The following is a 21,255-nucleotide window of genomic DNA, read 5'->3' on the forward strand; positions in this document are numbered from 1 at the left end:
TTGGACCACTCTTCCTTTGCAAACTGCTCCAGGTCTCTCTTATTGGAAGGGCGCCTTTTCCCAACAGCAATTTTAAGATTTCTCTACAGGTGTTAAATGGGATTTAGATCTGGAATCATTGCTGGCCACTTCAGAACTCTCCAGCGCTTTGTTGCCATCCATTTCTGGGTGCTTTTTTTACGTATGTTTGGGGTCATTTTCCGTCTGGAAGACCCAAGATCTCGGACGCAAACCCAGCTTTCTGACACTAAGCTGTACAGTGCAACCTAAAATCCGTTGGTAGTCCTCAGATTTCATGATGTCTTGCACACATTCAAGGCACCCAGTGCCAGAGGAAGAAAAACAACCCCAAAACATCATTGAACCTCCACCATATTTCACTGTAGGTACGGTGTTCTTTTCTTTGTAGGCCTCATTCCGTTCTCAGTAAACAGTAGAATGATGTGCTTTACCAAAAAGCTCTATCTTGGTCTCATCTGTCCACAAGACAGATGAGGATTTTGGCTTACTCAAGTTCATTTTGGCAAAATGTAGTCTTGCTTTTTATGTCTCTGTGTCAGCAGTGGGGTCCTCCTTGGTCTCCTGCCATAGCGGTTCATTTCATTTAAATGTTGACGGATAGTTGGCGCTGACACTGATGCTCCCTGAGCCTGCAGGACATCTTGAATATCTTTGGAACTTGTTTGGGACTATCCTGCATTGACACCTTTCATCAATTTTTTTCTTCCGTCCACACGCAGGGAGATTAGCTAACGTGCCATACTTCTTGATAATGTTGCGCACTGTGGACAAAGGCAAATCTAGATCTCTGGTGATGGACTTGTAACATTGAGAATATTGATATTTTTCCACAATTTTGGTTCTCAAGTCCTCAGACAGTTCTCTTCTCCTCTTTCTGTTGTCCGTGCTTAGTGTGGCACACACAATGCAAAGACTAAGTGAACTTCTCTCCTTTTATCTGCTTTCAAGTGTGATTTTTATATTTTCCACACCTGTTACGTGCCCCAGGTGAGTTTAAAGGAGCATCACATGCTTGAAACAATCTTATTTTTCTACAATTTTGAAATGGTGCCAATAATTTTGTCCAGCCCATTTTTGGAGTTTGGTGTGACATTATGTCCAATTTGCTTATTTTCCTCCCTTTTTTTTTTTTGTTTAATTCCAATACACACAAAGGGAATAAACATGTATATAGCAAAATTTGTGTTACTGCAATCCTTTTCTGTGAGAAATACTTCATTTTCTTAAAAAAAAATTCAGGGATGCCAACATTTACGGCCATGACTGTATATAAATATCTATAACTAGTTACACATTGTGTGTAACTAGACTAGTGAGAAAGGTTGGCATAATTCAGTTTAGTTCAGTCTCTCATTACAGGCATTAGGTACATTTTAAAGTGCTTTTTATATCTGCTTTATAGGCTGCCTGTATGTGGGTTGTTAGGGTGAGATTTTGTTTCTGCCATTCAGGGACGATTTTAGATTGTGGGTCTTGGAAAAATTAATCGTTTGGCCCATTGTTCGTACAGTTAAATATCACCATGCCCCACTCCCTGAATTGTGCTGCATCACAGCTAATCTGAGTGAATGGGGTTGCATTGCGAACTGCAGTTGGCACTAGCAAATGTTATAAATCTATCCTGGATGGATTTCTGGTTGCGACACAACCCCTATCACATATATTATTCTCAGTGTTTGTCCTCTTACTGTCCCATACTGTAATAACACCACCTTTGTATGTTCTATATAGTAATAATTCCCCCTTTGGGTACTGACCTGATGAGATCTGGCTCCGTTCACCCATGGGACAGAGACTTCATGACAGGGGGTCCCAGTGGTTGGATCTCACCGATCAGATACTTACCAGCTTTTTTGTGGATAGTTGATGGCTATCCCACAAATAGCCCCTTATCTCTCACACAAATTGCTTCCTATGCCCCCATCTCATACAAATGGCTCCCGAGGCCTGCTATATACTGCTTACTATGACCCCCCCCCCCCCCCCAACACACACACACACAAACACATACACACACTGGTCTTTCCTCAACCACCATCCTTTCCCTAAGGCCACAATACACAGCCTGATACACAGTCAAAACAAACCTCAAAGTAATCAATGTTCTCAGAGATAGTGGCTTTCTTCCTGGGGTTTTGGGTTGCTCTGAATCAAGTTGGTAATTTCCCAGCATCTCTCATCTGATCTCCCTTTGCAGTACTCCTGGCTTCTGGGATTTCACTTCTCTACGGAACCCCTCTGTTAGCTACCAGTCCCCCAACTAGTTCTAGCATTAACTTTGGTGGAACAGTGCTATCTGGGGCATCTGTCTCTCCTTGGCATCAGTCACTCTCAAGCCTCAAATGCTGGCGATCTTAGTCCTGCCTAGGTGTCAGCACTCCTTCCTCATTCCTACCAAGGCCACACTACCATTGAAGCAATAAGATGCCCCAAATCTTCACCATGATCTACCCAGAGGGCTCCCAGAGCACCCGGCTTACAACCCAAGAAGGAACACTAAATTGAAAATGGCAAACAGGAGCAATGCAATAACATTTAAAAACTAAAGATATTTAACATGGTTAAGCAAAAATAAGCAGTGTGCATGAATTCACTGAGCTAGAGGGCAAATACGCCATTACAATACACCCATTTACACAGTGGTGTTGTCAAGGATGCCTTGCAGTGAGGCCTTAAACTGTGAGTGACTACCACTGTGACGACATAAGCAAATTCACACCATTCAATGTTGGTATAAATCCCCTTCTCAGCACTGACTCCCAAAGAGCTCTGCCGTTTATTAACAAATCACATTAGATTATTACAATTGACAAAAGGGGAGGGTAAAACTATCGCATCAAATCATCGTTTTATATGCTGATTGGTCATTTGAGCATGGCGTAGCATAGGTCACTCATGTTGCATCTTCTCTATCTTGAGATTTTTCTATCCTTCCACAAAGCCCAATGTTTAGACTTCAACTGCTAACTTCTTGTATCTTGGCTCCATCCAAGGTTCTCATCTTAATTACAGGCAAAGAGCAAGCTGAAATGTTTTGAATTAAGGAAAACAAAGTTCTTCTGCAATATTTCAGCAAGAGTACATAGCATTTAGCAAAGGCATATAGATATAGCGATCAATATATCAGAATATTATAGACCCAACAGTGTCATGGGGAGGAAAAGGGAATCAGAACCTCTATTCTAGTAATTGGTTTAGGTCCTGTCAGTGGGACCTCTATAGAATATATATATATATATATATATATATATATATATATATATATATACACATGTATATATACAAGGTGGACCATTTATATGGATACACCTTAATAAAATGGGAATGGTTGGTGATATTAACTTCCTGTTTGTGACACAATAGTATATGTGAGGGGGGGAAACTTTTCAAGATGGGTAGTGACCATGGCAGCCATTTTGAAGCAAGATGAAACACAGTATGGGTGTCAGGTCCGAGCAGTCTTAGATGAACAGTTTCCTGGAAAGTGGATTGGTCGTCGTGGGCCAGTTCAATGGCCCCCAAGGTCTCCCGATCTGACCCCCTTAGACTTTTATCTTTGGGGTCATCTGAAGGCAATTGTCTATGCTGTGAAGATACGAGATGTGCAGCACCTGACACTACGGATACTGGAAGCCTTTGCTAACATTTCTCCTGCGGTGTTGCTATCAGTGTGTGAAGAGTGGAAGAAGAGGGTTGCATTGACAATCCAACACAATGGGCAGCACATTGAACACATTTTATAAGTGGTCAAAACTTGTAAATAACTCATGAAAGAATAATGTTACGTTAAAACCAAGCACATCATTGTTTTTCTTGTGAAATTCCCAATAGGTTTGATGTGTCACATGACCCTCTTCCTATTGAAAAAACAAAAGTTGGATTCAAAATGTCCGACTTCAAAATGGCCGCCATGGTCACCATCCATCTTGAAAAGTTTCCCCCCTCACATATACTAATGTGCCACAAACAAGAAGTTAATATCACCACCCATTCCCATTTTATTAAGGTGCATCCATATAAATGTCCCACCCTGTATGTATATATATATATATATATATATATATATATATATACTGTACACAAACTGCCATCTCCCCAATGACAATGAGGAATCACTAGGAATCACAAATCCTACAGGTTAAATCCCTATAGGTTACACTGGATATAGCTTGTTTATTTTTATTCAGGTGGAAGTCCCAGAGGATGTTTCTTCACCTATCAATATGACCTAAATGTAGCTCTTAATTGTGGTGGAGCTGACATTGTTGCTGGTGAGTTTTTTGCTCATAGTGGTAGAGAGAGTTAAATCCCCTGTTGTCTGCAACAGTTAGCATTACAAAAGGTACATCCAGCAAGGTGGTGATGTAACTTGATAGACTACAGAGTAACTAACATTATCTATTGGTTATTTCTTTATTTTTATTCCTAAACTGAACAACATTTATCAGATAACTGCACTAAAGAGCCCATTAGTGTGAATACAAAACTAAATTCAAAAATGGCTGAAGAACTAAGCAGCTACATGTAAACTATAAGAAACATGTTACTTAGCTAGATAAACAATCTTTGTGTAACTTTAGATTTTGTAAAAATGGTAATAATATAGATTTAGAAACATTCAGGTTCCATTACATATATAAGAAATATGTCATTCTTTATGTAACTGGAAGCAACTAATGTTTGTCTGACATTCAACATAGACTAAATGTCATAATACAGGAGTGATGCAACATATTGATAATGCTCTTACTAGACTAATACCTGTAGGCCTGTAGTGAGGCATTATGATGTAAGGGGATGGCAACCATTCTAGGATTTCCTTCCTTGTGTTAAGGCAATGATTAAGTGTTCTTAAGAACACCTGATCATTATTCAATTACAAGCTAAATGCCTTCAATCAGCATCAGCTAAGGCTCCTTTCACACTCTGAGCATTCATCCATTATTAAACGTCCATTTTCTGTGTAAAAACGGATGAAATAACGGGTGCTAACTGAATAAATATTCATCTGTTAAGACCCGTTAGAACATCCCTCATGTATGGCCGTAACACCTCTGCCTACAGACTCCCACAGCTGGGACTACTACTACTACTCCCATCATGGAACAGACTTGTTTTCATGATGGGAATAGTAATTCTCTGGCTGCGGGAGTCTGCAGACAGCTGGGGAGGCTACATTAGTGTTTGCACTACTACCCCCTTCATGGAACCGAGTCTGTTCCATGATGGGGGTTGTAGTACAGGGGCTGAGTGATTGATCGCAATGGGTTTCCCTTCTGAGACCCGATGAGATCCGAAGTTATTAAGCAGGGGAGAAGGCGGCATGCTCCGTAACCCTGCAATGTATTATGTGTTTTAACTTTCATTTTTTAATCCCCCGCGGGGAGCCCTGAATGGCCGGTACCGAGGAGCCATTCAGGGCTCTCCGTAGGGTTTTTAAAATGAACATTGTGAGTAGCAGGGGGGCCATATCTATATTAAAAGTGCTATGGGGGGGCAATATATATATAGCACTGCAGGGGGGGCAGCCTATATATCTAGCCACCCAGCGCATTTATAATATGCCCCCTGCAGCGCATTAATAAAGATATGACCCCCGCCTGGGCATTTATACATATATATATATATATATATACTCCACTATGCGCTGCTAATAGAAATACTTTTCATTCATAGCGCTGCAGGGGTATATGTATATAGAAGCGCTGGGGGGCAGACATACAGCGTTCTCAGCGCCCCCCACAGCGCATCTATATACATATGCCGCTGCAGCACTATGTATGAAAAGTATTTCTATTAGCAGCATCGGGCCGGCCGATGCTGCTGCTAGAATGCTTTTCACATATAGTGCTGCAGAGGCATATGTATATAGATGCGCTGCGAGGGTATATCATACATACACTGCGGAGGGTACATTTTACATGTGCTGCAGGGGGCACATTATACATGCGCTGCGAGGGGTATATATTTATTAATGTGCCGGCGGGGGTCATATCTTTATTAATGCGCTGCAGGGGGCATATTATAAATGCACTGGGGGGCTAGATATATAGGCTATATGTCTGCCCCCCTGCAGCACTATATATCTTGCCCTACACAGCACTTTTAATATACATATGGCCCCCCTGTTACTCATAATGTTAATTTTAAAATTTCCCACTGAGAGCCCTGAATGGCTCCTCCATACCTGCCATTCAGGGCTACCCGCGGGGGATAAAAAATTTAAGTTAAAACACAAGATACATCGCAGGGTTGCGGACCATGCCGCCCACTCTTCGGATCGCATCGGGTCTCAGACGTGAAACCCAGTGCGGTCAATCCCTCAGCCCCTGTACTACAACCCCCATCATGGAACAGACTCTGTTCCATGATGGGGGTAGTAGTACAAACACTAATAAAGCCTCCCCAGCTGTCTCCAGCAGACTCCCGCAGCCAGGGAATTACTACTCCCATCATGGAAACAATATTATAAATCAGGTGCAAACGGATGACATAAAGGCACATCCGTTTGCCATAGACTTCAATGCTAAAAATAACGGCCGTTAATTTATCCGTTTCTTGTGACGGAAGAAAAATTAATGCATGTTCCGTTAATTCTTCTATCACAACTAACGTCCGTTATTCATGACGGACAATAACAGGTCATAACGGATAATGAAAAAAATCCCTTAGACTTTAACTGGATTTTGCAACGGACGTTTAACATCCTTTTTTTAAAGCTTTTCTAACGGACGTTTATAACGGATCTTTTAATGGATGAATTTTATAGTGTGAAAGGGGCCTAAGGCTTTACTGAGAGCATATTGAAGAGCTAGAGCACTTGTAGCATTATCTTTTGATCTTTATCAAGGCACTACTGCAGTCCAGTGAAATACGTTGTATGTAATCTTGAGGACTGCAGCTGCACTACAACATTTTCTGAGGGGGGAGGGGAATTTATAATTGGTTTTACCCATTTATTTAGTTGTATATTGTTGCAAATTTTTGTGCATTCTTTAAAAAATTCACAAAATTAGCATGGTTAGCTTTTTTGCAGTGGTCGGTGATTTATCAATCACGATAACTGTGATTTTTAAATTGTCGCTATATATTTGCGCAAACACTCAAATGTTTGTGCAAACTTGCTCCAGTGCAGACCACACTTAGGAACTTTTCTACATGTAAGCTACTTTTTTTGATTTATGAGGAACTTGCGCCTCTTTTATAAATGTGGGGGAAGTACAGAGGCAAACAGAGGTAAAAAAAAAAAACTTTATCTCCTCTCTGTGAAGCCCAGGTCTTAAAAGGTTTCTTAAAGCTTACCTGTCATATCACAGAAAAGAAATCTGTATTTTGTATCACATATGTCTCTTTTTTTATACTCACTCATTCTGACTTCCACTGCTCAAGAATGCAAGCACTGAGCTTGCCCTCACTCTCCATGCATTCACTTCCTCAATAAGTCTGCAGTGCAGAACTGGGTTTCTTTATCCAATCACTGCAGCAGGCTGCTCTATTACCCCTTCCTCTCAGTAGTGAGCATGGAAGAGTGCTAGCCCCGCCCTCACTTCCTGGACTTTCTCCAAGCCATTGCTTCAGCTGGGATGGAGATGATGATGCAGCAGGACAGGATTATGTTCTGGATGGTCTTTTTTTTTTTTTTTATAAGCCATGATTTCTATCCTTCCAGACGAATAAAAGGAGATGAGTGGGCAAACCTGGGCTCTTAAAGGGGTACTCCAGCAGAAAACAATTTTCTTTTTATATTAACAGGTGCCAGAAAGTTAAACAGATTTGTAAATTGTACAATATAAGAAAAATAGGAGTACGCGCTGGGAGAGATATCAAAAGTGGAATGACAATATGAAGTGAAAGAAACAATGTCCTACCTTCCAATTAGTAGTATTTCATTATACTAGAACAATAGTCCTCTGAAATATGAATAAAGGATTTTAAATGACTGAGCGAGTGGTTACAGTAAATTATGGAAATAAGTGATTACTGATCGGATACCTGATATAAGGAGTGCTGTATAATGCTAGGAGAAATAATTGTGTTGTGGTCACAAAAGGGGATGAATCCTTCCATAGTGGGCCCATTTTAGGGGTACTCCAGCGCTGCAATTCCGATAAAAAAGGGGTTCCTAGTTGCCTTAGACACGGGTGAAATATGACATCCTAGTAAGAATGAGTACCTGATGTCTATTGATGATCGGGAACGTCACTTTTCAGGGTAGTGGTCCTTGAGCGGGGGTAGCGGGAGAAAAAAGAAAATAACTTTTTGTGTAGTACTGTGCAGCTGGTAAAAACTAGAAGTAATAAGATTTTTTAATAGAAGTAATTTACCAATCTGTTTAACTTTCTAGCACCAGTTGATTTTTAAATTATTTTTTTCCGCAGGAGTACTCCTTTAATCCTCTTTTACAAATAAATAATAAGGCTGCTGACAGGTCTGCTTTAAGCAGAGGACTTGTATTTATTTTATATAAAACAATAAAATATTATTGTTGTATAAAAATATAGGATCCTACAGTACAAAGATAACAAAATGATCTTTCTTACACTAAAATAGTTGGAGCCTTTATTCAATGGAACCAAATTACAATTGCTTCTTTGTTGCTGTATTCGAGTTCTGCTGGTTTTGCCACCTCATCACAAACAAGGATGTCAGTGGGGTGGAACAGATGGTGAAGTGTATTGTATTGGTAACTCTTAAACTAGTTGTGAAAATTGCAGTGGGCAACTATGCAGCCTCCACATGGAAGTACAAAGACAAGAAACAACCTTAGACTGGGGTCACACACAGCTGTTTTTTTAAAATTTACTAATGCAGTTTCTGAGCCAAAGCCAGACGTGAATTAAAAAGTGGAAATATAAAGGAAGTACTTATATTTCTCCCTCCTGCACAACCCGCCTCCCCCTCCCCCTCGAAACATCTAGAATGGGACTACTGAGCACTACAGCCCCCACTTTCCAAACGAACTGGTCTTGGCAGTGACAGCCTGTCCAGCCAACCACTAGCTGCAGCGTTCTAGTTGGTGATTGGCTGAGTGGACCGTCACTGCCAAAACCAGTTTGTCTCGGAAGGTGAAGGCCCTGTTCTGGAGATTGTGGAGGGTCCCAGTGGTGCATGGTCTAAGACCTAAATAACATGCAATGAGAAAAATATGCAGGAAAAAAAACTGCATGCTCTGCATCATGAACCAAAAAACAACACATAACAGAGTGAGTGAAGGAGGCCTTAATCTGTGAATTAGTTACCTTGGGTGCCCTGTATGATTTACCTGCTACATGGGACAGAGATATGGGTGCATCATATGGTGCTGATGTATTTGTAAATGCACTGCCTATAATTTCACTTCTTTTCATTTTACAGAAGCCTAAAAAGCCTAGCTCAGCACATCAAACATTTAGATAACTGACAACCTAAACTGAGGACAGTAGTATCTCTCATACTGTACATTCTATTCCCATTACAGCATGTTTACTCCTCCCTGCTGCAGATGCTACTCATGAGTCAGGAAGAGAATGTTGCAATATCAGTAGTTATCAACGTAACCTGAAAATTCCCCACCGAACCAGACATGAGTATTGCACAACTGAGAGGCCGAACCCAGCAGAAACGTAAAAGGAAACATACAGTGAATCATTTTAATGCAGCGAAAGGAAAACAGCACAGAATAAGTGTTAAAATATCATATTTTTCAGACATTTATAAAACTTTATATTATTTGACCTTATTTTCGAGGTAAAACAAATTATCACTACCATGTTTCAGACTCTTTCCAAAGTTTTGAAGTTGCCCATTGAACATGCTTTATACATACAGTGGGGCAAAAAGTATTTAGTCAGCCACCAATTGTGCAAGTTCTCCCACTTAAAAAGATGAGAGAGGCCTGTAATTTTCATCATAGGTATACCTCAACTATGAAACTATGAGAGACAGAATGGGGGGGGGGGGGGGGGAATACAGGAAATCACATTGTAGGATTTCTAATGAATTAATTGGTAAATTCCTCAGCAAAATAAGTATTTGGTCACCTACGAACAAGCAAGATTTCTGGCTCTCACAGACCTGTAACTTCTTTAAGAGTCTCCTCTGTCCTCCACTCCTTACCTGTATTAATGGCACCTGTTTGATCTTGTTATCAGTATAAATGACACCTGTCCATAACCTCAAACAGTCACACTCCAAACTCCAAAATGGACAAGACCAAAGAGCTGTCGAAGGACACCAGAAACAAAATTGTATACCTGCACCAGGCTGGGAAGACTGAATCTTCAATAGGCAAGCAGCTTGGTGTGAAGTAATCAACTGTGGGAGCAATTATTAGAAAATGGAAGACATACAAGACTACTGATAATCTTCTGCGATCTAGGGCTCCATACAATATCTCACCCTGTGGTGTCAAATGATCACAACAGAGAGTATGTCTGACACGTTTCACACCTAGGTGTGAAACGCGTCATACATACTCTTTGATTACCTTAGAATGAAAGGGAACAAAAAACAAGAAATAAAGAAGGATTGGCTGTCTGAACAGAGACCAAAGGGGAACTTCCCATGTGGGACATGCTCCCTTTGTGCATAAATTTGCAAACGTAGAGAAATTACCTTGGGAGGAGAAAGGATCAGGAATGACCAATCCTTCACATGCAGATCAAACTACGTTGTCTACACCCTGTACTGTAAATGTGTTTTTTTTTCTATGTAGGAAAAACGATTTGTCCACTTTTCCACCTCATCAGAGAACATATCAGATCAATTACTACAGGAGTTGGAGCAATGAGGATGATCAGTCAAGTGAATGAATTTCATAAAGGGGATTCAAAAGCACTACAATTTGCAGCCTTAGAGTGAGTTAATCGGTGACAGACAACAGCAACTACTTTTGAAAGAAGCCAGGTGGATCACGAAACTTAACACTAGGCTTGAATGACAGAAATGAAACAATATTATTAATATTATGTGCTGTGCCTGTTTTGATTCACATGCCAGTATGTGTTGTTTTTAATTATTCATTACCTTTTGCTATGTTTAGCATCAACATGGTGACAGGTTTTGGGTGTTATAAACGCACTACTGATGTGAGCATGTTAGGGGCCTGACGAAGCGCAACGCCGCGCGATACGGTCTGTTGCCCAACCCACACGCCACTGCTCCTGTCCGCTTCACTGCACAAGATGTATCCTGCTGATTTTCTGCATTAAAGCTTGAAGATATTTGCTCTACAAACCCGGTGAGTGCTTTGTTTATTGTTCCACATTTGAAGAATTACCATATACCTTGTTTCTGATGCATCAGCACCGCACATAAGGCTGAGCATACGCAGCTGCCGTAGACAACATTGGGCTCTCAACGATGTAGCTACAGCGGTGCAGAGGACTGTTCTCTATGTCAATGCTCTAGAGGAGATCTGCATGGAGGAATGGGCCAAAATACCAGCAACAGTGTGTGAGAACCTTGTGAAGAGTTACAGAAAATGTTTGACCTCTGTCATTGCCAACAAAGGGTATATAACAAAGTATTGAGATGAACTTTTGTTATTGACCAAATAATTATTTTCCACCATAATGTGCAAATAAATTCTTTAAAAATCAGACAATGTGATTTTATGTTTTTTTTTTCTCATTATGTCTCTCATAATTGAGGTATACCTATAATAAAAATTACAGGCCTCTCTCATCTTGCACAATTGGTGGCTGACTAAATACTTTTTTGTCCCACTGTATATATGTTCAGACCCAGAGTTCTCTGGTCTAAGGCTTTATCAAAGCAGAAAAAAATAAATCCCTATGATCTGGAAGGTTTTCTTTCTAACCTCTGTTTGTATTCATGTCTTTTCTTTCTTTAAAAATTACACACTTACATAGTACAGATATGAATACACTGCTACTTTTTTTTACAAGCATACCCCTGCCAGATAGGAACGCCAGTGTAGTAGATTGGCGCCTGTTAAAAGGATACAATTATTGTAAGGGCAGGGCAACACAATCGCCAGATCAGATTGTACGACCCATCACTTTTATCTTTGTCAGAAAAACATCCCCTGATTACACAGGGAGATGTGCAGCCGACTAAGGGTACATTCACATGGGCAGATTACCTGCGGAATTTCCACAGCGTGTTTGTTGCGGAAAATCCGCAATGGATTTTGCTACCATTGACTTCAATGGGTCTTAAGGAAAATCTGCAAACCTGCCTCAATTGCGGATTTTCTGCAGATCCATTGAAGTGAATGGCAGCAAAATCTGCTGCAGAAATTCCGCAGGTAATCCACCCGTGTGAACGTGCCCTTAAGCTGGGATAAAATTTGGGAGTTTTGCCACTGCACTTTTCTCCCCTGCCTTTATTCAAGTCATGTGATTCTTTCATCATGTGACTCAAGAGTTTCTCTTGAAGAATGGGGGGCTAACGCCAGAAAAAATGGCAAACCTATATGGCTTTTTGAAGGCATGTTTGCCTTTCGTGGAAATTCCAACATTTCTTTAAAAAAACAAACAAAAAAAATGCCATAGTCTCAACCTCCAGCGATTTTGGAAATCTGACACTGAACCCAAAAATGGACAAGAAGAGTGAAAAATAAAACGAGTGGGTTGAGCGTTTCATAATTCCCTATTGACTTTATTAAATTTCAGCTAACAGCTGGTGGCAAGGTTTTACTGCAAGAAACCACATTTGTAGAGAATGTTGTGTTTTGTTGGGTGTTTTTGCTGGATAAAACCAAGTGAAAACCTAGCCTGAGGGTGTTTTTTTAGCATTATCCCAGTGATCAGCTAACAAATGAGAGTTTGCTTCCTCTCGGACTGATCGGAGGTACTTTTAGGGTGTATTCACACGTTCAGGGTTTTAATTGCAATTATTAAATGCAAAGCCAAGAATGGATCCGAAGCAGAAGACACGTGTAATGTAAAGACAGAGAATTTCAATTTCAATCTATTCCTCGCTTTATGTTCAGTAATTGCAAATAAAAACCTGAACACAGCCTTGCATGGGGCAATTACTGGCCTATTCATTGGATAATCACCCAGTGTATAAGGTCCTTATCTCGGCACTCCGGCTCTCCACGAATGGATAATTGAATGGATAGCGTGTACTTACCCCCGCTTTATGCGTGAGGAGCCAAAGTGCTTTACAGGAGATAGCAGGGGTCCCAGCAGTCGGACCCTCTCAATGCTTTGAATAGGGGATAAATTGTCCTACATGGGACTTCTCCTTTAACATAACTTGTTTTGTCATTGAATGTGACACAGAAAAAAACACATTGGCCCTCATTTACTAAGAAAATCGGGTTGTAAGTCTTTCTTGCTTTCTTACCCGACTGCTTTTTTCCCCTGGTATTTATTATTATGTCGCATCCTGTTTGTCGCACGTGGGTTTTGTAGGTTTTGGTTTCCAACTCCTCTGAGCTGTCGGGAAAAAATCCACAACAATTCAACAAATTCGAGTTGGAAACCTTAATAAATACGTGGGAAAGCTCAGAAATGTCGGGTTACGCCCCTTTTTCGGGTTTGGGAGAATCCACATCGGGTCCGTCGGGAAAAAATGTCGCATCGTGTCGCAGACTGGCGCACGATGTCTGCGACATGCCGCAGACAAAGCTGCGCCAAAAAAAACCGACAAAAGAGGTCGGGTTTAGAATAGTAAATGAGGGCCATTGTGAATAAACCCTTAGAGTACCTTATTGTAGATGGTTTAGACCATTCATGCACAGTTTATTATCCTCCATAAAAAGGGGTACTCCGGTGCAAAACATTTTTTTTATTCAACTAGTGCCAGAAAGTTAAAGGGGTTATCCATGAATAAAAAAAAAAGATTATTTTCTTTCAAATACAGCTCCCTGTCTGACTCCATTTTGGGTGTGGTATTATAACTTGGCTCCATTCACTTAATTGGAACTGAACTGCAGAACCACACCCAACCTGGAGACAGACATGGAGCGGTCTTTGAAAGAAAATATCTAAGTTTTTCGATTCCTGGATAACCCCTTTAAACAGGTTTGTAAATTAAGTCTATTAAAAAAAAATCTTAATTCTTCTAGTACTTACTAGCTGCTGTATGCTCCAGAGGAAGTTGAGTAGTTCTTTTCAGTCTGACTACAGTGCTCTCTGTTGACACTTCTGTCCATGTCAGGAACTGTCAGGGGCAGGAGAGGTTTGCTATGGGGATTTGCTCCTATTCCTGGACAGTTGTCAGCAGAGAGCACTGTGGTCAGACAGAAAAGAACAACTCAACTTTCTCTGAAACATACAGCAGCTGAGAAGTACTGAAAGGATTAAGATTTTTTTAATAGAAGTAATTAACAAATCGTTTGAAGTTTCTGGAGCCAGGTGATATGAAAAAAATTGTTTTCCACTGGAAAACCCCTTTTAGCAAAGAAAATGCCAGAATGGAATCAACATGAATATCTAGAAATGATTAGGATATGTTACAAACGCAACATCTATTATGTTAATGGGATATATTACTGGTTCACTACCTAAACCTAATCTGTGCATAGGCCAAAACAAGCATGGAGGATTTATCAAACCTCGTGAAGAGGAACAGTGGTGCAGTTGCTCATAGCAATCAGATTGTTTCTTTCAACTTTTAAAAGGCCTTTGAAAAAATAAAGCTGGAATGAGTGGTTGCTATAGGCAACTGTTCCACTGTTCCTCTTCACACGGTTTAATCCATTTCTTCCCACAATGTTCAGAAAAACACAGAAAAGTTTCATTTTTCTGAACTATAAGGTAGCTTACCTATACATTGCATATTACACAATATAACTTTCTGTATAATGTGCATGATTTAGCACAATTATCCAGGACATGAGGGCTCTAAATAAGTAATACTGTACTATTGCACCTGCATAAATATAATCTGTAACAAACTTGACCAGTCACTGTGAGAAGGGATCAACGTTTTAGTATACAGTTTAAATACTAATGAATGCACACATTTGTATACCCTTCAGTACAGGAGGCATTTGAAACTGGAAAATATTAACCTTGGGCAATGGCATTGACCTATTTTCCCCTTTAGTGTAATGATACTGGAAATCAAAAGTACCGTATTTTTCGCCATATAAGACGCTCCGGCATAGGATGAAGGATGAAAATCTAGAAAATCTAGAAAAAAAAAGATTCTGAACCTTCAACCTGCGGACCTCCAGATGTTGCAAAACTACAACTCCCAGCATGCCCAGACAGCCGTTGGCAGGTTGAAGACCTCTGGTATAGGAGGTAGTACTCACATGTCCCCGCCGCTCCGGACCCGTCACCGCTGCCCTGGATGTCGCTCTCCATCGTTGTCGCCGCATCCCCGGGGTGTCCCAGTCGCTCCGGAACATTTCTGCTGCCCGGTATCCTCGCTCTCCGTTGCCGCCATCATGCCGCTACGCACACTGCTCCTATTGGATGATGGGACAGAGTGTGTGACGACGTGATGACGACGAAGGAGAGCGCCGGCCATGCAGGGGATCCCGACAAGGAGCAGACACAGAGGAGGCAGGAAAGGTCCCTCCCGGTGTCCTGTAAGCTGTTCGGGACCCCGCGATTTCACCGCGGCGGTCCCGAACAGCCCGACTGAGCAGCCGGGTTAGTGTCACTTTCGCTTCAGACGCAGCAGTCAGCTTTTTATAGCCGCATCTGAAGGGTTAATACAGGGCATCACCGCGAACGATGATGTCCTGTATTAGCCGCGGGTTCCGCACCAACTTCCCCTCCCCCCCTCCCCAGTGGGGAAGAAAAAGTGCGTCTTATACGGCGAAAAATACGGTACATAAAAAAAATGTCATATGATACTTGACCTCTCAATACTGTCTGGGTCAGGTCATATGAAACGTGGTCTCACTATGTTGTCAGTAACAAGCACGTAATCTAGCTGCATAAACAGGTCTCCCTTCTGCCCTTGTACAGGTCAAGCAACAGTGCAGCCACATCATTTACAAGAGCCATGATGGGTGACAACTCTGCCATTTGGACTATCTATACACTAGTGCAATCACATAGGCTAAAATGCTTTTAAAATGTTAGACCCCATTCACACTATCGAAAATCATTGTGGAATGTCCCTGTTAAGATCTTCTATCCATTAGGATAATCTTCTTGTCAATGAAACAATGCTGGCCATGGACATAAGCACTGATTCCAGATCATTTTTGCACCATGCAGATCACGGATCAACTGAGGAAATTCAGCGAGAGAGAAAATTCCTCAGTGTGGACATACCCTTAGGACCCATTCACACAGCAGAATTTCAGAGCAGAATCCAGCATAAAAATTCTGCTCTGAAATTCTGGTGCAGAAACCTCCCATTGTTTTAAGTGGGATTCTGCTGCTCTGTGAACACTGCAGAATTTCTGCAGCGGAAAATACTGCCTTGGGAATTTATAGTTCAGACACTTCAGCAGAATCCTCTTGGAAATACAGTGCTGACTGAATCACAGAATGCATACAGACACACAGAATACATGTCTGCCTGGAATCTTTCTGGGTGAATATAATGCCATCTGAATGAGCCCTTATAGTTGTCACAGAGCTGTATCATTATGTGATACCAGTTCTGCCAGTCCACACAGACTTCAGCTATAAGTCATCAATAATGATGTCATTTTCTTTTCACTGATGTATAACTAATGTCTTAATAAATCATGCATTTCACTACAACAGTTTTAACATAAAACAAACTGGTTCTACAACTGGAGTACATGTATAGATCACGTTTCAGCAGTGTCCTCACTGTAATCACAGGCAGGACTACAGAGAAAGGGGACACCAGAATATAGATGACACCATTTACATGGTGGGCATATATATATATATAGACACGAGACCTCCCTATACACATAAATGTTCACCATAGACAAATGTTTTTGAGTTGTCTATGGGGAGTGGAGGGGTAAGCCACAGCCAGACTGCTCTCATGCCAGCTTATCTTTTCTGGGACAAAAAGGGCAAGTGGCAACCAATTGTAGGCTGCCATGCACCTTAGAAGGTTGGACAAACATACCGGCAGTGGTTTGGCCAACTTTAGTATAAGGTTTATGGGCACCTTTAGATATTCCAAATTTCTGCCTCCTTGCGCTAGAAAACATTACAACAATCCCTCAGGGAGTGATGCCCCAAACATAGTGTTGGTTTAGATGTCAAAATAGCTTTGCAGATAACTTGCTGGAAGATGTCACTTTTTACTAAGAAGATAAACCAAGTTTCATATGTTCACATTTACTAGTGATTTACACTAATGATAATAATTAAGCAGCATCATCTCTTTGCAGTCATCTCTATGCAGTCAGCAGGTATTGAACAACCACAGAATTGTTCTTGACCCGACTGTAATTCGGTCTTCTTGCAGTCAGCACACTCTGAATAAATAGTATGTTGCACTAGCAATAAGGAAGAATGAGACCCTGCACTTTAAGCAAAGTTGACACTAGGATACCATATCAGGACAGCCTTGCATCAACACGCTATTTCATCTGCCATGGAGCACTGCCCTACATAGTAGCGCTAATCATAGTGCTCAGTATACTAAGGAATGGACTGTCATCTGTCAGCATTGACAGCACTGAAGAGTCTAGGCGCTCAGCTAAGTGACAGCTTTTAATAAATTCGGTATTTATGTAGCTTTGCTCTTTATCTTAGTAGAATTTTGTAATATTTATTATAACAGTGAGGATTCATGAACCTGTGCTAAAATTGTGCTGTCATGCTATGTATAGTGAATGCATCATTTATTGTATATGTGATTGACGACTGACTACAAATACAGTTATTTCCAAAAAACTTTACTTAGCTGATTGGTTAGGGACTTGGAAATAGAGCCCACTGATCAATATTAAAGGGGTACTCTTCTGGTCAGCGTTCGGAAGTAAATGTTCTGAACGCTGTTTTTGCGCTGTGGGGGTCGGCCACGCCTCTTGTAACATCACAGCCACACACCCTCAATGCAAGTCTATGGAAGGGGGCATGACGGCCATCACGCCCTCTCCCATAGACTTTCATTGAGGGGCGTGCATAAAGACTGTTCCGTTATTGAAGCTTACAGAAAATCTTCAGTAAAAGTTATACCTGTTTCAGAAAACTCTCCGGTTGTGGACATTCTATTATTATTTACCTCCCTATCGCTCTTGGAAAGGGTTGAGGTAGGACAAGCATTACTGAGGAGCCCTCACCCTGGCATCACGAATAGCAAGGGTGAACAAGCACCTTTGAACTACCGCACAGCTACAATCCCCATACCCTACACCCCCAGGCTATCACATGTGAGTTTATGGCTTGTTCACATGGCAAATAACTGGAAAATTCCACCTCAAAATTTGTGAAGAATCCACATCTGTAATCCATGCGGATTGGCGATTGGATTTCTGTTACAGGATTAAAACAAAACACTTGTGAAACATAAACTAAAACAAACATGCAGTTTCCTTTGTGAAAGTAATACTATATGCGTAGGCGTTATACCAGCAGAACAAGAGTAACCACCAGAGGCAAAAGAGTTAAGTGTTAAAAGACCGATGGCAGAAAAGAAAACACACACTTTTTTTTTATAGTTTAAGGAAAGGATACAGGCGGCTGACTCATTAACTGAACTATTGGACGGAATCGAAAACAAACACATTAGGTAGGGCACGTTATAAGCGGTCAGGTGATATGTAACTGCACCCTTTGTTGCTTGTCAACTTGCACGTACAGCAGTATTTCATAAAAAACACCCAAGATTTCAAAGAAACTATGAATTTTATGTGTCAAGAAGATAAATACAAACTTCTCACACAGTAATAATGTAAGGACAGGGCTCCCAGGGACAATAGTCCCTACGACAGATTACACTCCCTCCAAATGGGGAGAACATAAAGGATTACAGCACTTTGTCAGCAATTAATACAGAGGTTGTAACAATGCTAAATCAGCAGGTCACCTAAGCCTTTCCAGCGCAAGTATTACGGTATACACGGTATACAATACACTATAATATATAATATAATAAAAAGTATATACAACCCCATTTTCGATTGACTTCAATGTGTAGGAAAATACACAGAGGCAAATGCACAGAAAAATATGACACGTGACCCTACCCTAAAATGGCATAAAATGGATTTTAGTCAGATTTGCCCTTTAGGCTGTCATTGATGTAGGGCATTTATCAGCAGACCCTTTACAGATAAAGTCTAACCTGTGGGATCTTATAGGCATTATATTGTTACAGTTTTACTGCTCCCTCCTGGCTGAAAGTTCCTTTGTTTGACAGTTAAGAGTTTCCAATGACTGCTTTATGGAATTCCCTGACCCAACATGCATACATGTCACTAAGTAAAGGCAAGCAACTGGTTTGGTATTTAACCCCTTAAGGACCCAGGCTTTTTGTGTTTTTTCATTTTCAATTTTTCCTCCTGAACTTTAAAAAATCATAACTCTTTAAAATTTTCACCTTAAATTCTATATGATGGCTTATTTTTTGCGTCACTAATTCTACTTTGTAATGACATTAGTCATTTTACCCAAAAATCTACAATGAAACGGGAAAAAAAATCAATGTGCGACAAAATTTATGAAAAAACACTATTTTTAAGTTTTGGGGGCTTCCGTTTTTACGCAGTACATTTTTCGACAAAAATAATACCTTATCTTTATTCTGTAGGTCCATACGGTTAAAATGATACCCTACTTATATAGGTTTGATTTTGTATCACTTCAGAAAAAAATCATGAATACATGCAGGAAAATTTATATGTTTAACCCCTTCAGGACCAAGCCCATTTTGGCCTTAAGGACCAGAGCGTTTTTTGCACATCTGACTACTGTCACTTTAAATATTAATAACTCTGGAATGCTTTTACTTATCATTCTGATTCCGAGATAGTTTTTTCGTGACATATTCTACTTTAACATAGTAGTAAGATTTTGTGGTAACTTGCATCCTTTCTTGGTGAAAAATCCGTAAATTTGATGAAAAATTTGAACATTTTTCTAACTTTGAAGCTTTCTGCTTGTAAGGAAAATGTATATTACGAATATTTTTTTTTTGGTTCACATATACAATATGTCTACTTTATGTTTGCATCATAAAATTGGCAGGTTTTTACTTTTGGAAGACACCAGAGGGCTTCAAAGTTCAGCAGCAATTTTTCACAAAATTTTCAAATTCGATATTTTTCAGGGACCAATTCAGGTTTGAAGTGGATTTGAAGGGTCTTCATATTAGAAATACCCCACAAATTACCCCATTATAAAAACTACACCCCCCAAAGTATTCAAAATGACATCCAGTAAGTGTTTTAACCCTTTAGGGATCCCTTTAGGGTTTCACAGGAATAGCAGCAAAGTGAAGGAGAAAATTCAAAATCTTCATTTTTTACACTCGCATGTTCTTGTAGACCCAATTTTAGAATTTTTGCAAGTGGTAAAAGGAGAAAAATTTTACTTATATTTGTAGCCCAATTTCTCTCGAATAAGCACATACCTCATATGTCTATGTAAATTGTTCGGCGGGCGCAGTAGAGGGCTCAGAAGGGAAGGAGCAACAAGGGGATTTTGGAGAGTGAGTTTTTCTGAAATGGTTTTTGGGGGGCATGTTGCATTTAGGAAGCCCCTATGGTGCCAGAACAGCAAAAAAAAATCACAATTCATAGCATTTTGGAAACTAGACCCCTCGGGGAACGTAAAAAGGGGTAAAGTGAGCCTTAATACCCCACCGGTGTTTCGACTTTTGCAAATGTAAAAAAAAAAAAATATTTTACCTAAAATGCTTGTTTTCCCAAAAATTTTACATTTTTAAAAAGGGTAATAGCAGAAAATACCCCTCAAAATTTGAAGCCCAATTTCTCCCGATTCAGAAAACACCCCATATGGGGGTGAAAAGTGCTCTGCTGGCGCACTACAGGTCTCAGAAGAGGAGTAGTCACATTTGGCTTTTTGGAAGCAAATTTTGCTCGGGGGGCATGTTGCATTTAGGAAGCCCCTGTGGTGCCAGGACAGCAAAAAAAAAAAACACATGGCATACTATTTTGGAAACTAGACCCCTCGGGGAACGTAACAAGGGGTTAAGTGAACCTTTATACCTTTATTTTTTCCCAAAAATTTTAAATTTTTAAAAAGGGTAAAAGCAGAAACTAGCTCTCAAAATTTGTAACACAATTTCTCCCGAGTACGGCGATACCCCATATGTGACCCTAAACAGTTGCCTTGAAATACGACAGGGCTCCAAAGTGAGAGCGCCATGCCCATTTGAGGCCTAAATTAGGGACTTGCATAGGGGTGGGCATTGGGG

General features: G+C 40.5%; 1 long non-coding RNA gene across 1 annotated transcript in view; it reads right to left on the reverse strand.

Moving 5' to 3' along the window:
* Positions 1 to 2,765: 2,765 nt before the first annotated feature.
* Positions 2,766 to 21,255, reverse strand: part of LOC130356027 (uncharacterized) — a 43,395-nt gene continuing 24,905 nt past the window's right edge. The window contains exons 2-3 of the long non-coding RNA XR_008888743.1: positions 7,890 to 8,241; positions 2,766 to 3,022 (exon numbers count right to left, since the gene is read on the reverse strand). This is a non-coding gene — a long non-coding RNA (uncharacterized LOC130356027). The remainder of the gene's footprint in view (positions 3,023 to 7,889; positions 8,242 to 21,255) is intronic.

The sequence above is a fragment of the Hyla sarda genome, chromosome 2 (assembly GCF_029499605.1).
Source record: "Hyla sarda isolate aHylSar1 chromosome 2, aHylSar1.hap1, whole genome shotgun sequence".
Lineage (NCBI taxonomy): Eukaryota > Metazoa > Chordata > Amphibia > Anura > Hylidae > Hyla > Hyla sarda.